Below are 12,408 nucleotides of genomic sequence, written 5' to 3'. Positions count from 1 at the left end.
CAATCCCTTCTCCTCCATTCTCCTCTCGGGATCTTGGGCACACACGCACACGCGCCTGGCGTGAGTTTAGGCTACCGGGTCTGGGACTCGAACCGCAGTCGACTACGTGGGAGTCCAGCTACATAGCCATTACACTAACTGCTGGTCCCCACAGTGTAAGTTTTAAGCCACCGGATCTGGGACTCGAACTGTGGTCGACTGCGTGGGAGTCCAGTGATGTAAGCAGTACACCATCTACTGGTCCCTGAAATTGCCCTTTGTCTAAACAACTGATTCTGAGATTGATCTTCTAGGACAAACTGAATCCCTGAGCCCAAAACACTGTCACTTTGGATTACGCAATGATATAGTCATGAAAATTAAGAAGGTAAAGGTAGGAATTCATTCAGTTTACAGAACAGATTGTATCACTCTTTTGTTTCTTTGTTCATAAACACTTGGGTAAGTGAGAGACTTTGCTTTGAGGACTGCTGCCTCTGCTTCTTTTTCTTTTCTTTTCTTTTTTTTTTTCAGAGAGAGGGAAGTAAAAAATCACCACCACCACCACCACCACCACCACCACCCCCGGGGGATGACCATGCTGCAATCCTTTCTCCTCCATTCTCCTCTTGGGATTTTGGGCACACACATGCACATGCACCCAGCATGAGTTTTAAGCCACTGGGTCCAAAGCTTGAACCACAGTAGACTATATGAGAGTCCAGAAACATTACCATTATGCCATCTGCTGGTACCAAGGCCTGCTTCTAATAGAACCTGGGAACACAATTCGGGGGGCAGAAATTTATATCTTCACTATTCAGAGTATGGTCCATGCAACCAGCATACACAGGCATCACCTGGGACTTTGTCAGAAACACAGAATCAGGACCACTCCAGACCGACTGAGTCAAATCTGTATTTTAATAAGATCCCAGGCAATTAGTGGCCAAGTTAAAGTTTGATGAGTTCTGTTACAAATTTCATCTACCTCTAACTTTAGATAGTTATTGACATCTAAAAGAATGTAGTAAGTGTGAAGCATGAGACTGGTTTAGGCCAGTTTGTAACAGAAAGCAAGATGGAGAATTTCCAAAGATGTAATGCTGTGGACCTCTTGCAAGGAGCTTGGAAGTGGGGAAAAGAACCAGAAAATAAAGTAAGGCTTAGGAGAAGATGTAAACTTAGACACCATTATGGAGAAGACCAATTAGAAAAACAAAGTGGGAGTGATAGAAACTATTGTAGCTGAAGAATTCATACCTCTTCAAAAATAGCTACTATTATTCAAGTTTGGACAACACCACACAAAATGTAGGCCTAGAGACATCAGATCTTCTGAATTTTTTTCAAAGCCCAGAGTATACATTCTAATAGAAATTCCCTGATTTTTATTTAGTGAAACCCAGTAGACCACATCAACTTCTATCAGCAAAAACCAGCTGAACTAACGCAACACCAACTCCTTGAAAGGATCAATAGCAAATCACTTCTCTCTTTTGCAATTTCTGTGTTCCTATCATGGGTTGTTATTGGAGAACATATAATTTCCTAGATTCATGAGAATAATAATGATGTGCTTGGGAGACTTGAGCCAAAGGTGCTGAGAATGAGTTGCTGATTTCAGTTGGAGGTGGTATCCTGGAAAGCTGGCCACCTGTGGCTTTCCAATAGGATCTTGATTTTCTGATGGAGAGTCCATTGGTGTGGAGATCCCATTACTTATCTATTCACTACTACCTGCACAGGGGCCACACTAAGCTTTGCAACTTGGCAGTACATAATTGAGTTCAGAACTACAGTATTTGATTAGCAGAGTTTTATTTATTTGGGAAGACACCGGACACTGGGGGCTAAGCAGTTGTGGGGAATAGAGAGCTCAGAAGCCTAGGTGAGTACAGTGAGCCACTTCCTTGGGAACAGATCCTAAACTTGAATAATTGTACAGGTATTTCCTAATGATCTAGTGTATTTCAAAAAAATATAAAAGCCTAAGTTTTATAATAAACATATTAAGTAAAAATTGGGGGAGTGACGCTACAGAAGAGCACTAATTTTTTAAAAATTTGCCAAAGGGCATGCATACTTGTCCATAAACACAGAGACAGAGAGAGAGAGAGAGAGAGAGAGAGTGAGAGAGAGTGAGAAAGCACTCTCCTATGGGTCAAGGTCATGCTGCAATTCCTTCTCCTACTTCTCTCCCTCCTTTCAGGCTTTTGAGCATGTATTACATGTGCCTGGCATGTTTCTCAAGCTGCTGGGTCTAGGACTTGAACCATACAGTTGGCTATGTGTAATCCAGCCACCTTAACCATCATGCCACAGGGTGGACCAGGATAATATATATATTTTTAAGTTTCTGTCTTCCTTTCAGTTTTAGAGAGACAAGTTCCCTTAACAGGATCTCACCATGTTGATCCTCTCCCAGCTTCCCCACCAGCCAGGATAATGGGTACATGGACAAGCCCATTGTGTTCAGGTCAACCTGGACTCTGAACCCTGGCCACCCATGTGGCTTCAGTATCACACAGGGGGGTCCTACTGCCTGCACCACAGTAGCTAGGTCTAAAAGAACATTTTATATAGATATTTCAGATGATTCTTAAATACATTAAAATTATAGAGCTATAGGATTTTATTATCCTCCATTTCTATGAAGAATAGATTCAGGGAACCAGCAGTTAGCGTAATGGCTATGTCACTGGACTCCCACATAGTTGACCGCGGTTTGCATCCCGGACCCGTGGCTTAAAACTCACGCCGGACACGTGTGCGTGCATGCCCAAGATCCTGAGAGGAGAGTGGAGGAGAAGGGATTGCGGCGTGACCATCCCTCCTGGGGGGTGATTTCTCGCTTTCTGTCTCTGTTTCTCTCTGTCTGGCAAGCGCATGCACCCTATAGCAAAAACCTCTCCAAAAAAAAAAAAAAAGAATAGATTCAAAAATGTACTTTATAGTAAGAATTGAGTATACTGGAAGTGGCTGTAGGATGGGGATGCCATGTGATGGTACCAGGCCTAGGAGGCAGCACCCCTGACTTAGATATAATTAGTGAGGTACTATTAGTCAGTTCTCGGGGGGAGGGGGAATGCTCTGATTTGCAGCGTTTTCCTATTTCAGTGGTGTAAATACTCCTACCATGGCCAATTTCTTGCTACCAACGTGACATTCACAATGGGCTTTCAGGAGCCTGTGCCAATGCCAGACATTTCATGCATCTTCTAACAGAGAGAAAGAATAAACAGTGCAATGAGTTTTTGCTTCATGCTGCTTCATATTATTACTTTAAATATAACCATAGTATGTATATCAATACGCATGTCTACATTTATGTATTTTTTTTTTCCTACCTTTCTTTTCAGTGCTTTGTTAAGGGGCTATTTTCTCCTTCTCTGGAGAGGCAAGTTTATCAGAGTAGAGCTTAAAGGCTCAGAAAACAGTCTGTTTATTTACAACAGCTATGCGTTTAAGAACTCTCTCTACATCTGTCTAGGCTAGTTTATGTCTCATTATATCAGCTTTTCCTGGTAACATTGTTAAAGTTTTTATAAGCTTCTGGTAGCCACAAACTTTATCAGAACCTTGGAGTAGATATTCATAGATCTATTAGTAACATGAAAATATTGTGAAACCCATTCTTCTAGACAAGGGGAAGGAGCTCACTGGTAAAGCTCCTCTCAACTTTGCCTTCCCTTCGTCACCTCAGAAGTGGCTGCTCTGACAGACTCTTGAGGTAGTTGTTGAAATCGGGCTCAGTTTTTCTGCTTCTTAAAAAGCAATCAATTTGTCTATGAAAATCACCTTCCATTGTCAGGCCGACAATAGCCCTTGCAGTCTCCTCTCTGTCTTCGAGTGGAATTCGAAAGGCTCTTCCCATTCTGAAGGGGAAGAAAGCCCGGAGGCTCTGTGCCTGAAGTGCCTGAGGAAAGTCCTCCTGGGCCTTCCTTCCTCCTGGGCCTTCCTTCTTTCTCAGCAAAGTGTGCAAAATGGCCTTCCTTCACTGGACAAGTTTCAAGAGGGGTAAAATTGACAACTTACATTTTCCTCTCATCTATGTTTTTGCTATACACTGCACTTCAAGACAGAGACGCCTCTCTTTTTGGTAAAAGTGGCTGTGGCGGCTGGTTTGCCTAAGCCGATGCTAAGTCGGTTTGCCTAAGCTGATGCTAAGTCAGGCAAGCTGCTGGGAGGCACACCCAGGGTGCATACCCCCGTTGGCCAGATTAAAGTCATAGGATTGTGATATCTCACTCATTTCAGAACCAAACTATTGCTCAAAATATAGCTTTCTTGAATAGCATTAACTTCTGGAGACAGAGACTCAATGCTTACTTTCCAGAACATTCTGGAACATAACCGACTCAACCAAAGCCATTTCCTCAAGAGTAGCAGTGAAATAGTATTTATGAGCCTGGGTTTTTATGATGAGCAATCTGAATTTGAAACTTGCTTCTGTCCCTTACTGTTGGGAAATTAGGAAAGTCATGACACATTTTTGCATAGAAAAATATGTTATGGCTTTCCTGATGACCTAATAGTTACATGTTTGGAGGGCAAGTTGCTTAATCTCAGTTTCCTCATTTGTAAAATAAGGGTTTTAGTAAAACCTATCTCATAGCACTGTCTGTAAGGATTAGGTGAGATAATGGATATAAACCATAGGCACAGAAGTCAGTAAATGTCATATATTATTTTCGTATATACTTATAATCTTTTCATGGGTCACTCATTCCATCAACAAAAATTTATCTGGTGTCCATTATGTGCAATAAGTTGTACTTTTTTTTTTTTTTTTTTTTTTTTTTTTTTTTTTTTTTTTTGGGCCGTCCGGTTAGTTTTTTATTTTGGGCCAGCAAGTGGTATGGTGGTTAAAGTGCTAGATCCCACATGGCTGACTCTATGGTTCAAGTGCCAGACCCAGCGACTTGAAAAGCACACTGGGTGCCTGTGTGTACATTCCCCAAATCCTGAGAGAATCCCATACTGAGAAGGGATTACAACATGGCCATCCCCTGTGAGGAGTGATTTCTCACTTTTCCTCTGTCTCAGTCTCTATGTCTCTCTCCAGCATGCACTATGCAAGAAAAAAAAAGATTCATTTCTTCCATGAGTGAGAGACAGAGACAGAAAAGCAGAGAGATAGCATGCATATTCAACAAGGTCTTGATGCCACGATCCATTCCCAGTTCCATCTGGTCCTGGATCACAGACATGCACATGACCTGTGTATTCTGGACTCAAACTGGGAAATTTCCCATGGGTCAGACTCATAGAGTTTTTTACCACTGTGCTGATCTCCAGCCCCAGGGAGATGTTCTTGTGCCAAGAAATATTCTCCCCTTGCTGATGTCCAAAGTGCATCATTCACCTTAAAGATGTGTGGCTTGCAACTCTCATTAGCTCTCTGACTCCTCCATGCAGCTGCTGTTTCATCAACATTCTCCTGCAGAAAGCACTGCTCCCCCTGAAGAAGGCAATTCACCCCTTAGCAGGAAATAAAATCTCTTCTCATCCAGCTTTTGTGCTCTTGTTTCCAAACCTGGTTTGTGAGAGCATTTCGAACCCTGCCGAGAGTCCTCAGAGCACAGGTCTTCCTGAATTTATACCTAACGAGCCTCACGTAGGGAAGCACTATGCCAGCAAAGTATTGCTTTGATTTGCTGGATGCCTTTGGATCCTCCTGATGGTGAAATGCTTTGAGTGTGCCTGGTGGTTTCTGAGCAAGTGTGTAGCTCGAGACAAGGAAAATAGATGAAAGAAAGCACGAAAGTCATCTAGGGGTGGGAAATACAAAGGGAGACAATGTTAGCTTCGTTCCCAGACATTATGCTCTTTTTCCTTTCCATGACTTGTTCAAAAACTTCTTTACAACCCCGAGGAAGGAAAAAATCAGATAAAGCATTCTAAATTCTACTCTGTGAGCACAGACCACAAGAGAGAAACCAAAATACCATTTGCGTTTTCTAGGAAGCTACAGTTCTTAAGGGAGGCTGGTCATTTAGCTCTTCCTAGAAGGAAAACAGTGAAGCTGGTGGTGGTGGTGGGGGGGGGTGGTACAATAACTGGGTATATAATGTTACATTTACCAAGCACTTGTATGAATCAGGCCCAGGCTAACTTAGTACATATATTATCACATTTAATTTTTTTTAAGGTGAAAATTCAGCTGGTAAGATTTTTAAAGTTTTTATAAGCTTTTCCTCTTGATTGCCAAAAGGAATTCAAGCTACAAAACAGCCTTATAAATCTTCCCAAGACCAGATTTTAATACTGCACACATCTGTCCGTATTATAACCATATTTTTGACTCCTCTAGTCAGATGTTAAGATATATATTAAGAACGAGGACTCTGGAGTGAGACTGACAGATTTTCATCCAGGTCAGCTACTCTCTAGCTGTGAAACCTTGGGCACGTGATTTAACCTCTCTGGGTTTCTGTTTCCTCATCTATAAAGTGGGAGCGATGATACAGTTCCCACTTCAGGAAATCATAGAGATTAAATGAACTGTGACTCATTTGAATGTAGAACACAGCCTATACACAGACTATTATTTGTGTTGCCTCTCTGACTTCTTTTCCAAGAAAAAATGTATTCCTTGCTTTTGGTCCTCATCCCTTTTCTATTCATTCTTAAGGTTCTGATCTGGAAAAAAGGAGTAACAAAATCTATCTCCTATGATTGTCTTCTTGATTTAGGGATTTGATGTATGTCACCCTACAAATAGCCTCTCAGTAAATGAGTGTGAACTGCTCTAGATATAGATCCTTATTCTGGAGTTTGGTTTCTCTTTAATTTTATGTGTGCCAAATGGAAAGTAGTCATTGATAGGCAAATTATATATATACACTATTTTGACCTCCAAAGTATTATTTCTTCTTTTTTTTTATTTGGAGAGGTTTTTGCTCTAGGGCGTGTGCATGCGCCAGAAAGACAGAGAAAGACAGAGAGATAGAAAGCAAGAAATCACCCCCCAGGGGGGATGACCACACCACAATCCCTTCTCCTCCATTCTCCTTTTGGGATCTTGGGCATGCACGCACACATGCCCGGCATGAGTTTAAGCAGTCGGATCCGGGACTTGAACTGCGGTTAACTATGTGGGAGTCCAGCGACATAGGCATTACGCTAACTGCTCGTCCCTCCAAATTATTATTTCTTACACCAAATGTTATTTTTTAGAAAGAAATAACTGTTTGAAATAAGGTACCAAGAAAAAAAGATTATTTCTTAATCTATGGAACTTTAGAAACAAAGTGAAATTTGATTGAAGGAAGATTAATGACTACTAATTGAATATATGTGATGGTCATAGCATTGAGTTGGATGGAGAGACAGCAGTGGGGTTTGTATGAGCCCTAAAGGAAAGTTAAGGGTTTAGCTAGACAGAGGAAGGAAGGGCCAGAGATCCTGGTTAGGGAAGAGGCCAACCCTGAGAGACAGTCATCGCGGTTTCCTGGGTGTGTAAAGACACGTGAGCATTCAAAAAACACAAAAGTTGGAATGACAGAGAGACATTGGACCGGGACAGGACAGAAACAATAGCATGGAACACTTGGGTTTCAAAAAGGCTGGGGCTGGATGGGGAGTCCGAACTTTGCTGACAGAAAGAAAGGCAATGGTGACACATTTAACTGAGTTTTTGGAATTAAACTCTAGGCATGAGGAAACTTCAGTGCTGATTTGCTGACAGCAGTTGGAAAGAAAGCTGGTGTGTGTGTGTGTGTGTGTGTGTGTGTGTGTGTGTGTGTAGGGAGTGTACGGTGATGAATTTACTTTTAAAATTCTCTTGTTTTTAACCCATGTGGGAATAATGATGCCTGGCATCCATAGATCTCCCAGTCATCTCTGTGGGGATGCAATGCTAAACCCTTACATCATTTCATCCTTGCAAAGGGTGGAGTTGTTAGATAATGCATTGGTGGATTGAAATGTTTGGCTTTTGTAATATTAATGATCCTTGAAGTTGCTTAAAATAAGACCCACATGAAAATATACTTTTTGTCTCTGTTGTAGAAGATAAAACCATGTCATAAGCAAGTTGAACAATTTGCTCATGGGGGCTGAATAGTGGTGCCACATTCATATCCAACATTCTGCAAAACTTACTGCATGGAATGGTTCCAGGTTTGTGTCTGAAGACCTCCCTGAGAGCACCAGACAAGTGTGTTTATGATCCAGGGCTGGCGGAGGCTGGGATGGATCATGGCCCTGAGACGTGTTTGGGGGTGGTCTCTCTTGCTCATGGAGAAACAAATGAACGTAAAAAAATAAAAAGTGTGCTCCATGAACAGCTAGCTAAAAGGCAGCAGGGCTTGGATTCAGGCTGTTTTGTCTCCAGCATGTGGTCTCACTAATGGTTCATTACTCTCCACGTGAGAGGAATGAGTACTCTCCAAGCGCTGAGATGGTATTACTCACCATCATCTGAAAGGAGAAGACCCTCCTGCACTCATTCCTCTCTCCCTCCCCCACAAATTCTGAAAGTGGTGTGAGCAAGTTACAAAATAACCCAGGCTGGTATAAAATTCTTGTTATCAAATCCTTTAAAGGTCCAGGAAAGAAATAAATACTCAAAACAGAAGGTAGTAGCCCCAGGGCACACCCCAAACTCTTGGACCTCACCAGGAGAACAGACTGTATAGTTACAACCTTGCACAGATTGGCAAGTATAAATCACATGTAGGAATCCAAGATGAGGGTCAGAGGAGAAAAACTTGCTACTACTTAATTCACGTTCCGCCACTGAGACTTTTTTATGCTTTTCTTTTTTCTCTCCTCACCTGGACTATTGCTGGTACCTTGGCAAGCTTTTTTCTATTCATCTGCCATGTTTTTACTGCCTTTTCAAAACATAGAAACACATTTATTTTTTTCCCCACCGGCTGTAATTCTCAAACCACTCTTGACTCGGGCAATTATACCAGTTTTCTGTTTCATCAGAGAATTCAATTTAAAATTTTAGTGCCAGTGGTTGAAATACTTACTTCATACATAACTTGAAGTTTGTATGGTTTTAATTCACGTTTATGTTTCTGTTCACACTTTGCATTCTTTAATTGATTTATTTGTTAACTATGCCATCTGTAGATTTCACATACTGAGCTTTTCACAAATGACTTTCTTTCCCCTCTCAAAGCTGTTTGGAAAACTATTTCCCTCACCTTATTGCAATTAAAACTGTGCTATATTCTCATTTTTCTGGGGCTGAACATGTTTATAGTTGAGTTCTTATATCTTTATCCTAAGTTAGATTGTAATAAGTCTCGGTATACACAGTCACTTTTTAGCCACAGAGATATTTTGCCTGTGTTGTCCCATGGGAAGGAGGCCTCTAACTTGAGCTTTGAGATCTGCAGGAACCTTGACAATCTTAGTGTCAATGGGAGAAAAGCAGTTCACTGATTCTTGGAGTTGGTCGGTAAACAGCAAATGTGGAGAATTTCTCTATCTTGGAGCACGAGTACATGAATCGCTCTCTTATAGCTTGTATTCCATAATTTTGACCAAACGATCCTTTCTTATCAGAGGATCCCCCAGCTCCCAGCCTAGTGCCTAGAGTCTGTCGGTAATCAATAACTGGCTGTTAGATGAGTAAGTTATAAATCCGTGTTATTTATTTTATCAGTCTATGGCAAGATATGACCATGTTCAGTATGGAACAAAGAACAAAGAGAAATGTAATCTTCCTTTCAAATTCATTGTCCTGGGAACCAGCAGTTAGCGTAATGGCTATGTCGCTGGACTCCCACGTAGTCGACCGCGGTTCGTGTCCCGGACCTGGTGGCTTGAAACTCACGCCGGGCGCGTGTGCGTGCGTGCCCAAGATCCCGAGAGGAGAATGGAGGAGAAGGGCTTGCGGCGTGACCATCCCCCCTGGGGGGTGATTTCTCGCTTTCTGTCTCTATGTCTCTCTCTGTCTGTCTGGCGAGCGCACGCGCCCTACAGTGAAAATCTCTCCAAAAAAAAAAAAAAAAAAAACTTAAAAAAAAAAATTCATTGTCCTTCGCCATGTCTTGGAAGTGCTATGACCTATCAGCATAAAGACCATGCAATGAACGCCTTCTTTACCTTTACTGTAGTAATTGTTGACTGCATGGCATTACCTCTGCCACACTGCTCTTACTGGTACGACTGTGAATGCCAGAGTGAGGCTCCTTTACTTTTGACACTGACGAGCATAGGGTGAGTCAAGTATTCATGAAAATTTATACTTGTGTATATGTAAGATTTAGACATCTACACTCATGAAGAAGTTCTATTCTCCAAATATTTAACTATTTCCAGAGGGGTGAGGGTAAGGAGAAACCCTCAAGATTTTTCTTCCATGCCTATAACTTTATGTGGAGCACTAGATCTTAATTTTCTTCACATTGGAATCAAATGGGGAATCTTAAAACACATTGATGCCTGGATCCTACCCCAGAAGTCTCATTTCATTGGCCTTGGGTGTGGCTTTGGCATGGGGAATTTTAAACATTTCTCCAGTTTACTGTCATGTGAGCCAAAGTTAAGGACTGCTGACATGAATATTATTTTCAAGTAACTCAAGAGTTCAGAACTCTAAATATGGCATAACACATGTTTTTCTATCAATACTGTTATTTTAAATATTTTTATATTATATTATATTATAGCAATATTATATTATAGCAATGCTTACCAAACTGTTTAGAACAATATTTTTCTAAGTGTCAGTGACAGGTCCTCTGAAAAAACTCATTAAGTGTGCAGATTTTTAGACCCTCACCTTAGAGATTCTGATTCAGTAATTTTTTTGTAAATTAAAAATCTGCATTTTAAAAAGTACATCCAAGTAATTCTTGTGTGTACTAAAGTACTTTGAGGTATTTTAGGACCAGCAGATGATGCAATGGCTACATTGCTGGACTCCCATGTAGTGGACCGCAGTTGGAGTCCCAGACTGGGTGGCTTAAACTCATGCCAGGCACATGTGCATGCATGCCCAAGATCCCAAGAGGAGAATGGAAGAGAAGGGATTGTGGCATGGCCATCTCCCCCTGGGGGTGGTGGTGGTGGTGATTTCTTGCCTTTTTGTCTGTCTCTCTCTTTCTGGTGAGCACACGTGCTCTATAGCAAAAATCTCCCCCCCGACAAAATACTTTGAGGTATTGCCTCAAAATGACATCTAAAAATGTAAAAAAAAAAAAAAAAAAAGAAAAGAAAGAAAAAGAAAAACATGCTTAAGTCATTCTATCAAGGAGCACACCATGTAGTGGTCTTGAATCCAGTGTCAGAAAAATAATGAATATCTCTAAATACAAATATAGGTTTATGCTTTATGAAAAATTCTAGAGGGACCAGCAGTTGGTGTAATGGCTATGTCGCTGGACTCCCATGTAGTCGACCGTGGTTTGAGTCCCAGACCCAGTGGCTAAAACTCACGCCTGGCTCGTGTGCATGTGTGTCCAAGATCCAGAGAGGAGAATGGAGAAGAAGGGATTGTGGCGTGGCCATCCCCCTGAGGAGTGATATCTTGCTTTCTGTCTCTCTGTCTCTCTCTGTCTTTCTGGCGAGTGCATGTGCCCAATAGCAAAAACTTCTAAAAAAAAAAAATTCTAGAAATTTTAGAATGCAAATGACGTATCACCAACAGTTAACATTTTTAAGTGAACTGTGGATCCTTTCCAGCAGTACACAACGTCAACTCTTGTAAAATTATGACTTAGGAGCTAGCTGTAGTGTGGTGCTTAATAGGGGTGGATGCCAGCCACATGGCCAACCATGGGAGTTCAGTGCTAAACCCAGCAGCTTCAAAGACACAGAGGGCATGTGTATAAGCCCTAAATCCTGAGAGAGAATGGAGAAGGGATTGCAGCATAGCCATCCCCCTGGGTTTTTGGGGGATGCTTCCCCACTTTTTTTTCTCTCTCTCTGGTGAGCACATGTGCCCTATAGCAAATTTTAAAAAGGGGTGCAGCAGGTGGTGTAGTAGTTAAGGTGCTGGACTCCCACATGACTCACTGTATATATATAAAATATACACATACACATATATATATACACACATATATATATATATATACACACACACACTATATATATGTGTGTGTGTGTGTGTGTGTGTGTGTGTGTATATATATATATATATATGTATATATATATATATATAACTTAAAACATACCAACTTGAGTAAGTCTAGTAACTAATTCTTTAGTTTAAAAAAGGTGAGAAAAATTCAAGACTTCTATTAAGTTTGGGGGGGGGAATAAACACACCTAGGATATCTTTTAATTTAGGCTTAAAAATCAGTCCTTGATGTGCTAGTGTTTTAAAAGATTAGACAAAATTTAAGGCATTTGTTTGTTAGACAAATGTAAGAACACCCAGGATAACAAACTTTGAGACACTAGGGCAAGCACACATTTTAGTTAAAGGCTGAAACCTCTTCTAACTAGCTTAAGCTT

This window comes from Tupaia chinensis, unplaced genomic scaffold (assembly GCF_000334495.1).
Source record: "Tupaia chinensis unplaced genomic scaffold, TupChi_1.0 Scaffold000017_1, whole genome shotgun sequence".
In the NCBI taxonomy this organism is placed as follows: Eukaryota; Metazoa; Chordata; class Mammalia; order Scandentia; family Tupaiidae; genus Tupaia; species Tupaia belangeri.
Note: the sequence above shows the minus strand (reverse complement) of the source record.